Source organism: Phyllostomus discolor, chromosome 1 (assembly GCF_004126475.2).
Source record: "Phyllostomus discolor isolate MPI-MPIP mPhyDis1 chromosome 1, mPhyDis1.pri.v3, whole genome shotgun sequence".
Classification (NCBI taxonomy): Eukaryota; Metazoa; Chordata; class Mammalia; order Chiroptera; family Phyllostomidae; genus Phyllostomus; species Phyllostomus discolor.
In genome coordinates this window covers 101,774,295-101,788,787 of record NC_040903.2, presented here as the reverse complement: position 1 = coordinate 101,788,787, position 14,493 = coordinate 101,774,295, and positions in this window count along the sequence as shown.

Here is a 14,493-nt window from a genome sequence, read left to right as displayed (position 1 = left end):
GACTTGGTGATGATGAACTTCTTTAACTTGACCTGAACTGAGAAGCACTTTATCTGCCCTTCCATTCTAAATGAAAGCTTTGCTGGATAGCGCAGTCTTGGATGTAGGTCCTTGCTTTTCATGAATTGGAATACTTCATTCCAGCCCCTTCTTGCCCACAAGGTCTCTTTTGAGAAGTGAGCTGACAGTCTTATGGGAACTCGTTTGTAGGTAACTGCCTCCTTATCTCTTGCTGCTTCTAGGATTCTCTCCTTCATTTTAATCTTGGGTAATGTAATGATGATGTGCCTTGGTGTGTTCCTCCTTGGGTCCAACTTCTTTGGGACTCTCTGAGCTTCCTGGACTTCCTGGAAGTCTATTTCTTTGCCAGACTGGGGATGTTCTCCTTTATTATTTGTTCAAATATCTTTTCCACTTGTTGCTCTTCCTCTTCTCCTTCTGGTACCCCTATAATTTGGATGTTGGAACATTTAAAGATGTCCCGGACGTTTCTAAGCCTCTCCTCATTTTTCTGAATGCTTATTTCTTCTCTTTTCTGATTGGGTGTTTCTTTCTTCCTTCTGGTCCACTGCATTGATTTGAGTCCCAGTTTCCTTCCCATCACTATTGATTCCCTGTACATTTTCCTTTATTTCACTTAGCATAGCCTTCATTTTTTCATCTAATTTGTGACCAAATTCAACTAATTCTGTTAGCATCCTGATTATCAGTGTTTTGAACTGTGCATCTGATAGATTGGCTATCTCTTCGTGGCTTAGTTGTATTTTTTCTGGATCTTTGATCTGTTCTTTCATTTGGGCCATTTTTTTTGTCTTGATGAGCCTGTTAAGTAGTGAGGGGTGGATCCTTAGATGTTCAACAGAGTGGAGTAACCCTCATCACTGCATTGTGATGCTGTATGTAGAGAAGGGGCTGGTGAGGGAACAATAGTGCTTGCTCCACTCTCTGCTGGGGTTCAGTCACTTTCCCCACTATCCACAAACAAACTGGGCCCTTCTGATGCTGATTCCCAGGTGGGTGGGTTTGTGTACGTGCTAGGACCCTGTGGGTCTCTCCAACGAACTTTTCTGTGAGGCTGGGAGTCCCTCCCAACACCTCAATGCCCCCAGGTGTTTTCAGTCAATGGTTTGAGGCTTTATTTCCCTGAGCTGGGACCCTGGGTTGTGCAGGCTGTTCTGCTCCCCCTTTGTTTCTCTTGGTTTACCTGGGTGAGAATATAGGACAACTGGGTCTGCCAGCCCCTGCCTTGCCAGCCAGCTGCAGCCTTGTCCACCCCATTCCACAATCCACTGCCTTGCTGGGTCCACTAGCTGCCACCTTGCCGAGAGTCCTCTCTGCCCTGATTGCCCGTCTCCGCCCCTCCTACCGGTCTGGATGAACGTGTCTTCTTTAACTCCTTGTCAGACTTCCATGCAGTTTGATTTTCTGTCAGTTCTGGTTGTTTTTTGTTTTTAAATTGTTGTTGTCCTTCTTTTGGTTGTGCGAGGAGGCACAGTGTGTCTTCCTACGGCTCCATTTTTGCTGGAAGTCCTCTCACACTGTATATTTTTAAAAGGATCATTCAAAAACTAAAACAGCTCCTGTAATTAAAAACATAAAATAAAAAAGAAAGGCGATATTTTAATAATTCTCAGAAAATATAGGGGAAAGGATAAACAGAAAAAATTAAGTCAGGAAGCAAGTGGCATAAGAGAATTGAAGGTTCAGCGTTTGATAGATGGTAGTTCCACAAAGAGAGTGCATAAGAGGGAGGTGGGGGGAGGACATATACATTAATGAAGTTATACCACAATAAAATTTCCCTAAACTAAAAAGCCTGAGTTTCCAGTACCCAGTATTATGATATCAAAAAGACCTATATTATGCTCATTACTGTAGAATTTCAGAGCACCACAGACAAAAATAAACAGAGGTTCCCAAATGTTCTACTGAGAGAAAACAACTTACATACAAAACTCAGGACTTGGAATGACATCAAAGGTTTCAACTGTAACACTGAAAATTAAGAGACAATAGAAAAATGCCTTTAATATATTTAGGGAAAATAATTTTCAACATTATATTTAGAGTAAATACAGCCAAACCTCAGTTCTTGAACATCTTGTTCCTCAAACATTTCAGTTCTCAACCAAGTTCTTCATAAAAAAAATGTCTCAGTTGTCTAACAAAACTTTGGCTGTTCATTCTCTACTCCACAACCTTTTCATGCTGATCCTGGAAGATCAGTCATGTGTCTCTCATGAGACACACAAAGCAGATTTGGTCTCAGACAAATCACTTCTCAAATAGTTTTCTAGAACGAATTAAGTTCGAGAAATGAGGTTCCACTGTACATTTAGATACTCAAAGAGTCTAATGGAAGATGTATTCAATAAAATCAAGGGAATAAATTAGAAATAGGCATAAGATCCAGAAAGAGGGGATCAAACACATAATAAAGGTAAAAGGAATCCCAGGAAAATGGTGCAAAGAAATTTCAGATGCAGTCTACGCAACAGGCCTAGGGAGCAGTAAGTCCATATGGAAGCAGAGAATGAAAAGCTCTAGGAAGACTGTCTGGGGTGGGGGAGAGAAGAATTGTGTAAATTTGCCATATGTGTCCAATCTTATTGATATTAGATGTACATTTCTAATAGACATTTTAAGGATACTTAGCTACACAGAAAACTATGCAAACAAACAAAAATACAATTATTTACTCTAGGAGGAAAAGAAAATAGTACAAGAAAATGAATATACTGATTATAAATAAAAATATTAACATACTATATGACTCAATTTTGAATAACTACATGGTCATAATCATTATAAAGGCTGAATACTGACATACAGAAATTGTGGCCCTGGCCAGATAGCTCAGTTGGTTAGAGCGTCATCCCAATGTGCCAAGGTTGGTCTCCGGTCAGGGCATGTACAAGAAGCAACCAATGAATGCATAAATACATGGAACAAAGAAAAACAACATTTCCCTCTCTCTCACTCTCTCGCTCTCTCTCTCTCCATCCCCTTCCTTTCTCTCTAAAATCAATGAATAAAAGAAAAGAAATTGTGATGATTGCATTGCAGAAATGGGAGGAATACAAGTCTAATGGATAAAACATAAAACTGAAAAATTGAAATATAATCATATTTGTTTAGCAAATATTTGCAGAATACTATGTGCTAAGCAGTAAGTGCTTCACAAATGGTATTTATTTAAAAGTCATATTGGCTCTATGAGTTAGCATTATTATTAATTCCAATTTGCTGATGAGATAACAAAGTCATAGAAAACTTAGTTAACTTCCCCAATAACAGAGGGTTTCAATTTTGAGTGATTTTTTTTCCTCCAAGGGACATTTGTTGGTGCATGGGGACATTTTTAGTTGTTACAGCTGGGGTAGGGGTGCTACTGAACCAGGGTACTGCTACACAGTCTACAATGCACAAGACATCTCCCTACAATAAAAAATTATCTGGCATAGAATGTCAGTTCTGCCTGTTAAGAAACATTCCCCAAGATAAAAGGAAATGGTGAGCAGCAGAACTAGGATTTGAATCCTATCAGCTCCTAGATGACCTTACCATACCACTTCTCCATAGCAACCTAAGGATGTCATTTAGAAACACAAAGGTTAATGTCAGAAGAAAGAGCTAGAAAAGTTCAAAGTAGTTGCCTCTACAGAGAACCTGGGAGAGGGAATAAAGGACAGTAGACTATTTTTTTTAATATTATATATTGTTATTCTTTGGTTTTGTTGTCTTTTAAAAGACTTGAAGAATTATTTGGACTATTATATATTTATTTGTAAGTGTTTTCCATATTTTAGAAGCATTAGTAAAATGCATTTTATGAGTTGACTCGGTAAATTTTGGTTGAGTGAAAGAAAAGAAGAGAAGTGTTCATAGAGGACAGAATGTACAAAAAGAGAACTTTTGTCTTGATTATCATCTCGTACATCAAGTTCCAACTTGCAACATAATGAAGCATTTCAGACAGAAAATCTTGAAGATCCAGATTCCTAATAGAAAAGCTATTTCAGGCCTTATAGGCAAACAAGAAAAAATACCTTTACTGCATAATGACAGATCACCAACTCTATCATTACATATATAAAAAAATCCATATTGGGGTAACAATTATTTCTAAAAACATTGACAGCAACTGAAATAAGGATGACACTATAATTCTTACTAACTTTTTAAAGTCTCAAATATCATGCAATGTTTAAAAATCCATAAAGAAACTACAAATCTAAGTGGGAAATTCATCCAACTTCCAATGTCTTGTGCCAGTAACAATATATCTTTAATAGGATACACTGCAGAGAAATAAAGAAAGTTACCACGTTCGTGTCATTACTACAGCAAAACAGTGGATCAGCAGAATATCTCGCTCTTTACTCTCAAAGACAACAAAAGCCATCTTCATGAACCTTCCCCATCGTTATTTCCTCCCCCAGATCTCTGTTTTCATTCCTCAGGTACCTGTTTAAAGTTCTCTAGTATGCCATACTATAACATTTATTTAACAATTTTTTTAAGTTTTTCAGTTTTCAAGTACAATAAAAGAAAAATATTTTTTAAATCAGATGTATACTTTCTACGTTGTTAAAAGTTTCAAGTTAACCCAAGTTAAAGAAAATTTGTACCTTAACAAATAGTATTTTTGGAAACAAACTCATAATGAGACCTAACAGTATCCCTTGTATAAAAAAAAATCAGTAGTTTTACTTCAACTATATTTTCTATCATTTTCTGTACTGCTAATAGTAATTACTAAAGTTTTAAATAATATGTTGTTTTATAGAATATTTTAATTTCTCATATTTAAAAATATCATTTTAGTATAGTCAAAGATAATAGAAAAAATGTTAAAAGTCTAAGTAATCACATGAAATAATTTTTTTTCCAACAAGATATTAATGGTAAGCTAAGAAGCTTGGAATTATATAAATAATTAAACGCTTCCATCTTTCTTTCTACCACCTACTTCCCATCCCCCAAGCCTGTGCACTCTGGACAGCTCATCTCTTTGACTGGAGCTCAGAACAGGGACTTGGTAGAACAGAGAAAGAAAGATGCAGCACATGACAATCATCCACCACGTGCCAGGAATACACCTCTTCACAGGGCTTCACAGTCGGGCTCATTTGGCCTGGAACTGTGACATCAAAGGAGAGTGTGAGTTTCTCTGTGGTTCTTCCCCTTTTTTTCAATTACAGTTGACATTTAATGTTATATTAGTTTCAGGTGTACAGCGTAGTGGTTAGACATTTATGTAACTTATGAAGCGATTACCCCAATAAGTCTAGTGCCCACCTGTAAGAGGGAATAAAGGCTATTGGACTATTTTTTTAAGTGTTGCAGTTGTTGTTCTTTGGCTTTTATTGTTCTTTTAAAAGACTTGAAGAATAACTTGGACTATAATATATATATATATTTAAATGTTAAAATAATTGTGAGCATTCAAATTATACACTATTTTCAGCTTAATCACTGTTTCCCATATTTTAGAAGTATTAGTAAAATGCAGTTTACAAGAGTTGACGCAGTATATTTTGGTTGACTGTAGTTATTACAATATTATTGACTATAGTCCCAATAACGTACTTTATATCCTTGTAACTATTTTGTAACTGCCCATTTGTACTTCTTCCTCCCTTCACCTTTTACACCTGACCCTCCAAACCCTTCCTATCTGGGAACCATCAGTTTGTTCTCCATATCTATAAGTTTGTTTTTATTTTGCTTGTTCATTTATTTTGTTTTTCAGATTCCACATATAAGTGAAATCACATGGTATTTTTATTTCTCTGTCTGACTGATTTCACTTAGCATAATACTCTCTAGGTCCTTCCACATTGTTGCAAATAGTAAGATTCCCTTTTTTATGGCTGAGTAATATTTACTGCATGTATGTATCACATCTTCCTTAACCAGTTGTCTATTGATAGACACCTAGGTTCTCTGTGGCTCTTTTACAAGATCCTTCCCAAGAGAAAAGTCTATTCGACATCCATTGATAAATAACTATTCTGTGGTCAATGTTTTTTTTAGTGAATGGTCTTTTATTCCAAATTAATATGATGTTTGGGGAGTAAATATTAAATTTGTTAGCCCTCTTCTATTTTCAAGTAAAAAAAGAAATTGCTTTGACTTTCATGGATTCAACTTATTTCCCAGAACATAGGGAGATAATCTAGCAGACAATCAGAAAGCATTGTACCATATTTGTTTAAATTCCTTAAGGCAGTCCTGGCTGGGTAGCTCAGCTGGCTAGAGCATTGTCCTGATACACCAAGGTTGCAGGTTTGATCCTTGGGCAGGGGACACAAAAGAATCAACCAATGAGTACATAAATAAGTAGAACAACAAATTAATGTTTTTTTCTCTCTCTCTAAAAAAATTCAATAAATAAATTTCTTGAGGCATATGGATATGACCTTTTCACAGATAAAAGACTATAGAAAGGCTGAGAACACAAAGCTATAATTATTGTTGCATGTATTTCCCGTCCTTCTGGAAAACAAACTCCTAGAAGGTAGGTATTAACACCAACGCTGCAGTAGTGCAAAGAGCTCACAGTTTTGAAGAGTTTAAATTGCCAGGGACCCTGGCAAATCACAGATACTTCTTCACTTAATTTTCACAATCATCTATGAGATAGGTACTGTTTTAACATCCGTTATATAAATGAGGACCCTGGGGCACAAAGAGGCTACAGTGGTTTGTCCAGGGCCACACCACCAGTTAAAAAAAAAAAAGGTCTACAGAAATGGGAAAGCCACATACATGCCTCAAAATAGGGAAAGACAAGATTCAACATGTATAAATAATTAGAAGTTAAATATCTATTGAATAACTATCATAAGCAAAGAAGGCACATGACCCTTTCAGCCTTCCATAGGCCAAAAACTAATAATGTGCTATCAGAAGCGTGATGAAAAACTGTCAAATACAGATTATATTAACTCTCTAAAAAAATTAAGTCATGATTCTGTTATAAAAATTTTGTACAAGCAGAAAAATAAAAACAAAGAAAAACAGTAAACACTTCATCAAAACTCCACAATGATATTTTAATGATACCAAATCCTCCCAGTGGGTGTCCTGGCTGAACAAATTTGTATGTTTACTCTTGTTCAGTTTTGTGTAATGAAGTTATCCTTCTTTGAGTTTGTTATTGTGTGTATGTCTGCTACTTTCTGATGAAGATAAGATGTAAGAACTTGAAATTCTTTACCAGGGGTCCGCCCAGCCAGTCCATGGCCTGTAGAAACCAGGCCAAACAGCAGGAGGTGAACTGGAATGTAATGTGCTTGAATCATCTGGAACCATCCTCTCCCACCCACAGTCCATGGAAAAATTGTCTTCCACAAACCCAGCACCTGGTGCCAAAAAGGCTGGGCACCGCTGCCTTACACAATCTATACCCATTCATCTAAGAACAGAATATCGATTTTAAAATAACATTATTAATAGGAATAAAGCATGACATAACAATTAAATTGCATGTTGTTGCTTGTTATTAGCTGGCATTGATAAGTTTCTAGAAATTATGAAAACATGGTAAGTCGTTCATGCATATCTTCAAACACTGAGGTGGCATGTAAATCAAGTGATTTGTAGAACTGATACCCAAATAGAAATTTATTTTCTGTTCAAATATTATTAGTCAAGTGCCAAGTACAGTGGAATGCTCATGAGCTTCATAGTGAATCTATAGGCTTCTTTCTTTGTCTTCAAAAATATAAGAAATAATTGTTTATCATCTGTAAATATGAAAGTAATGACAAATATCAAATCTATTTAGGAAAGAATAGAAAAAGTAAGCCATAAGTATTATAATTTCTAGCTTTTTTGAAGTCACACACAATCTCTTTTGGGAAGAAAAAATTTAAAAGTCCAAGCTAAATTAGCTAATACATTTTTCTTTACATCTTTAGAAGTACCATATAAAATTCTATTATTTTCAAGGACTACATGCCATATTACTAATATAAATATATGCTTTTCAGAGAATGAGTACAACAGTAATATCAGAATTAAGCAAGTTTTTGCACATTTCATGCAAATACAAATTCAGAACTTTGTTCAGAACTTTGGTTCTGAATTTGGTACAAATTTTGCCCATTCATGATCATATGCAATTAGCTATTTTAGCTCTTTGTTTTCCCTTCTAAAATAGACCTCTTGTATCTTAAAGGCTTAATCTGTAACTAGAGCAAGGCTGAAACAATCACCTGTGTCACCTAAAAAAACACAACTATATGACATTGTGAGGGAAGGGAGAGGCAGTGGCCTGGCACTGATGACCATCAAAAAGAAATTGGGAACTAAAACTGATGGACCTTGAAATTTGATAGGAAACTTTATATAGTAACTGAAAAACCAATGTTATTTTAAATAAAATTTAATCCCTTTTTATTTGATAAGATTTGTTCATTTTAGTTGATAATTTACATTTATATTTTAATCTTACTACTATGGTTTTAGTCAAACATGTTATTAATACAATTGTTGAGGTGATTAATATATTTTAATAAAATATTTTAATATTTTATTTTTTAAAAAGATTTTATATTTTTTTAGAGAGAGGGGAAAGTAGGAAGAAAGAGAGATATAAACATGGATTGGCTGCCTCTCACATGTCCCCAACTGGGGAGCTGGCCTGCAACCCAGGCATGTGCCCTGACCAGGAATCTAATAGGCGACCCTTTGGTTTGCTGGGTGATGCTCAATCCACCCACTGAGCCACACCAGTCAAGGCTTATTTTAATTTTTTATTTATTGACTTTTAGAAAGAGAGGAAGGGGGAGATAAAGAGATGTCGATTTATTGTTCCAATTAGTTGTGCATTCATTGATTGATTCTTGTATGTGCCCTGACCAGGGATCAAACCTGTAACCTTGGCATATCAGGACATTCTAACCAATTGAGCTACCCAGCCAGAGCAACATGATATTATTTTTAAAATAATTCATTTAAGCCCTGGCTGGTGTAGCTTAGTGGATTGAGCATGGGCTGGGAACCAAAGTGTCCCAGGTTCAATTCCCAGCCAGGATACATTCCTGGGTTGCAGGCCATAACCCCCAGCAACCGCACATTAATCTTTAAAAAAAATAATTCATTTAAATTTTGTCTTAAGTTAAAAATAGTTTATAAAGTTATTTGTTTATTTAAAGATTCTATGGAAAATATTGTTCAGATAACCTGTTCACCCTACTCTCACCAACCCCTGAACCTTACAAGTTACTCTTTCTACAGTACTCCCATGCTGGGAATATTCAAGTATAAACACTGATGGTGGCCTAAATAAATCAATATACATTTTCAAACCCTGTTTCCTGTGCCTGCCTTTACTAGGGGCTATAAAAGCTATTTACTTTCTTCCCAGCTCTCCTTGTAATTAGAAGGACACAATTTGGCTAACTATGTATAGGTAAAAGAATACTGGATCAAAGTCCTTTGGGAAAACTTTTAAATTTTACATATGTATATGAACAATGTAATCTACCCCCACATTTTTCCATCCTCCTTTTGGTCTTAAAGGAGAATTGGATGTCTGGAGTTGCAGCAGTCCTCTTATAGATTAGACAAGGAAGGCAAAGAGAATTGCAATGACCTGGCTTAAACATCAGAAGCAGCTGCCTAACACAGAAAATAAACCTTTCTGTTTAAGCTGCTGCTTATCAGATATTCTAGTTCTTAGAATGGCCTTTCTGATGCACTACCTTTAAAGAGTTCACATTCTACTGAGAAAAAGATGGTCAGATGCCCAAGTCAATGACTATCTTTATAAGATATCTCTCTTATCTTAATTAAAGAACATGTACCCACCCACTGAATCTTTCTATAATATTCTGATTATCAGAGCCTGGTTGTGCTGAAAGGGAGGGCTGGTGACCTCTCAAAGCATCTATTTGAATGAGTGTATCCACAGAAGTACTTTTACTTTTGGCTGAAGAACAGGGAAAGAGTATGTGTGTAAGTATGAGTGAGTGAGTGAGTGAGTGAGTGTGTGTGTGTGTGTGTGTGTGTGTGTGTAGGGTGATAGTAAAAAGAAAAAATTGGCATGGTGACTTTCTTCCTTCACCTCCATTCACTTAAAATAGTTAATTTCATCAGAAAATTTGTGATATAATAATGAACACAAGCAGCTCTGTTTCAAGAACCAGCTGACAAAGTGTATGGGGCACAGTGGTGGCCTCACTTCTGCAGTTGGGTCCAGCCCAGCTCTGGCTCCTTGGTGGGCAGCTATGGGAGCAGAGAGACAATGTCTTCAATACCAACATCGTTTGTCTTGTGAGGGTATCAGCAGCAGTGGAAGTGACAAGCTCCTTACTTCCAGTGACATTCAGGCATTAGATTTTCAGGAAAGGTCTGAGTACAAGAACAAAGGCTAACATTACAGAACACATGTGAACTATTTCTTGAGGCATGCTGTATATCCAGGAAGTAGATGAGAAATTTTCAGGAGTCTGGATGACTCTGGATGTAAGAGCAGATGAGGCTAAATTTGAGTTATTAATGTAAATGGAATTCAGACCATAGCTCAAGCTGGCAAAGGTTTTAAAGATGGTAATTTTGGCCAACAGAGGTCTGTGGCTAACTTTAACTCTTAATCTAATTCAAGTTGCCATTAGTGGTATTGAAAAAACTTTCACATTAAGAGAACTAGAGAAAGGAGAATCATTCAAACAACAATGACACAAGACAATGCTCATTGAAAGCTGAGTAATTGGAATATATTCTCTGATCAAAAGGAATAGAGTTCATTCTGCTTTGAGTTCATATTATTGGCATAATTTAGTAACTATTTTGAGAGAGCAGAAAAATTTCTTTTCCTCTCCACACTCCAAGACTACATATGCAGTATAAAAACCTCTTCTCTTTGTCTTCCCCTTCCCGTTTCTCTTTCTCTCTTAATCTCCCTCCCACTCTCTCTCTCCCACCCTCCCTCAGCAGAGTAAAACCAACAATCAGCAAAGATTAATAGTATTTACAGAACAAATAAAAGGAGTGCTAAGCACTATATGGAAATTTATCTTTCTTTCTTCTTCTTTTTTTTTTTACTTACTGATGTTAGAGAAAAAAAAAAGGAGGGAGGAGAGAGAGGAAAAGAGAGAGAGACATTGATTTGTTGTTCCACTTATTTATGCATATTGGGATAATGTTCCAATCAACTGAGCTACCCAGCCAGAGCAGGCGATTTTTCAAAATAAAATAGAAGCTCTATTAAATTACTTCCACCTAGTCAAACCACTAGATTAACTAATTCTCTGCATTCTCTCTATAAACACACAGACAAATGTCCATGGCCTCTGAATGCTTACTGATGGGCTATATCATAGTATACCTGCACATTTATGCTTCCTCCATCTGAGTTATAACTACCAGGAGTCATTTATTCCCTTAATAATATCTAAGCACCTACTACATGATAGGTACTTTTCTAGAAGCTAAAGACATGGCAGTAAATAAAAATAGAATCTTGTCCTTATGTAACTTATATAAAAATAAATTGTTTTAGTTTCCCAAACTCTTTTTTTTTAATCTTTTTTTTAAAGATTTTATTTATTTATTTTTAGAGAGGGAATGGGGGGGAGAGAGAGAGAGAGAGAAAGAGAGAGGGAGAGAAACATCAATGTAGAGTTGCTGGGGGGTCTGGCCTGCAACCCAGGAATGTACCCTGGCTGGGAATCGAACCTGGGACATTTTGGTTCCCAGCCCGCGCTCAATCCACTGAGCTATGCCAGCCAGGAGTTTCCCAAACTCTTAATGTGAGTTATTCTTGTTAATGTAATTAGGTAATTTAATTTTAGATACTTTATTAAAAATAAATGCAAAGTACATTTTTTTCTATTAAAACAAAGTTGAAACTTAGAAATGGCTAAAATGGTAAATTTTATATATATATGTTTTACCACAACTTTAATTTTAATTTTATTTTTAAAAACTTTTCACATTAACTTATTGACTTTTAGAGAGAGGGAGAATAACAGAGAGAGAGAGAGAGAGAGAGAGAGGTTGATTTGTTGTTCCACTTATTTATACATTCATTGGTTGATTTTTGTATGGGGTCCTGACCAGGGACTGAATCCGCAACCTTCGTGTATCAGGGTGATGCTCTAAACAGTGGTCCCCAACCTTTTTGGCACGGACGACCCGTTTTGTAGAAGAAAATTCTTCCACTGACAGTGGTGAGAGGTTGGCTAGGGGGTGGGGGGGACAGGAGGCAGAGCTCAGGTGATAGTGTAAGCGAAACTTTGCTCTCTTGTCCAGTGCTCACCGGTACTGGTTGGAAGCCTGGGGTCGGCGGCCCCTGCTTTAACCAATGCAGATACCCGGCCGGGGCCTACCACAGTTTTTAAAAAATGGACTTGAATATTAAGGAAAGACACAAATTACTGCCACAAATTATCATGGGCAAGAAAACCAGAATATATTATATAAATATAGAAGTGTTCTAAACTCATATTATTTCACACATGTCCTCTAATTCTAGGTTTTCTCTAACAAAACCCAAAGCAGAACATTGTAGATTTTGCATTTTGAAATGGTTTATGTAAAAAAGACAACCTGGAACTCTCAACAGTAGATTAATATTCAGACAGGCCTTGGCCCATGATGGAAAGATTGGCTAATAAATGCACAGAATAGGTTTTTCTGTAAAAACAAAATACTTCAGTTACATATGTATAATTTTTTATAGTTCCCTACTATAACTTTTTAGATGAGCTGAAGAACTACTCATCCAAACAGCTTCAACTCTCTAAGATGTATTTCCTTTCTTCATGTCTTTATAAAAAGCATTTTTTTCCATTTATATGAATATCATCAGTCTGGATTTGGCCTGAAACCAATAATCAGTTTCTGTAGATAAGACCATTTTCCTCTTAAGTTTTCCACAAGACATTATAGAAGAAAATGCAAAAATCAAGGCACTTTTAAGAAATTTTTCACAAACAGATGCTTTTTTTATTTAATACTCCAGCTCTGTTTAAAGCTTTTAATGATCAACTTTCTTGCACAGCAGCTAGTTCAGTGTGAAATCACCCTCTTTAAAAGTGAACATTAACTAGAAAGTTTAACTTCTGATTTGGCCTCCATTCTGAGAACACTTAAAAAAGTCAGGATTAGCAGTCTTGAACCCTAAGGCAAGTCCCTATAGGTCAGATTTAGATGACTGCATATTCATGTTAAATTACCCTGTGTATGTTCAAATATGGCTAAGTTTCAAACAACAGAAGGGTTACGCTTATTTGCTATACTCCCTTCAGCCAAATTGAATAGGTGGTTACATAACTTGCCAGGACAAGTAGTAGAACTGAGTCAGACAGAACCAGCCCAAGTAAAAATTGTGAATTAGGCAGTTTGACTTCAGTGCCACACCTCTTTAGTACTACACACACTTCCCTGATCCTCGCCCTTGGTATCATCGCCCTGAGGGTCAGCCTCATACTGCATACCTTCCCCCCTCCAACCACCAAATTCCTCTCTCTTCCTGTTTTTCTTCCACTCATGCAGAAACTAGCTTTCCCTCTCTCCTTCTTCCCCGTCATTAATTAAAATTTACCTCTCCAGTATCTTTCGCCTTCAGGGTTTAAAGTGACAACTACCTAATCTGATAAACCCATCTACATTAATGTTCAAAGAGGGAAAGCTGAAAGGTAAAGTGAATTTACCCTTGACTTTCTAAAGTTAACACCTTTGGAGTTTAACTCATTACTAACTAAAAGTGAAAATTTCATTTTAAATTTTATTTATTGATTTTAGGAAGAGAGAGGGGGTGGAGCTAAAAGTGAGAATTTCCAGCAGAAGCATTCAGGAGAAATATTTTTGTTCAGGTAGAGCAATTAAGTACCTGGCAAATCAAATAGGAAGTGATAAATGTTTTTAGCCCAACAGGCTGCCAGCCCTATTCAGTGTAACTAAAAAGCCCTGGTCAGTTTGGGGTCAGTAGGGGAAAATTGGAAAAGAGCTAAGAATTTTTGGTTGGCAAAAAAAAAAAAAAAAAAGAAAAGAAATTTACAGGAGCACGACAATTAAATTTTCTGACTTAACCTTTCATAGGACTAGCTAGCCTTGGTACCTAATAAATATTTTTTTAAACTTTCTCTTCAGAATAAAAGAAATTATTTGAAAAAAGTTTCTCAATAAGTCTAAAACACTAATTCCAAAAATCTGTACAACTTTCGTTGCTATTGTTTGATTTCTAAAACTAATGCTTTAAATTTATAGTTTTAATTGACATATTTCATTTAATCCTATTGACTACTGAAAGAACATGACTGGATATTATCAGCTAGTCTTATTTCCTTCACTCTGTAAATGAGGAAAATGATGCTCAAAGAAGTTAAGTGGCTGGCCAAGATTTGTGCTTGGGTCTTCCGAGTGTAGATGCTGTGCTCTTTCATTGTCCCCTGCTACCAGGCTGCCTCCCAATATTTAGAGTTATCTGTGCCATTGCTGTCATGTAACTCTACATCCTAGGGGAATTCTCACATT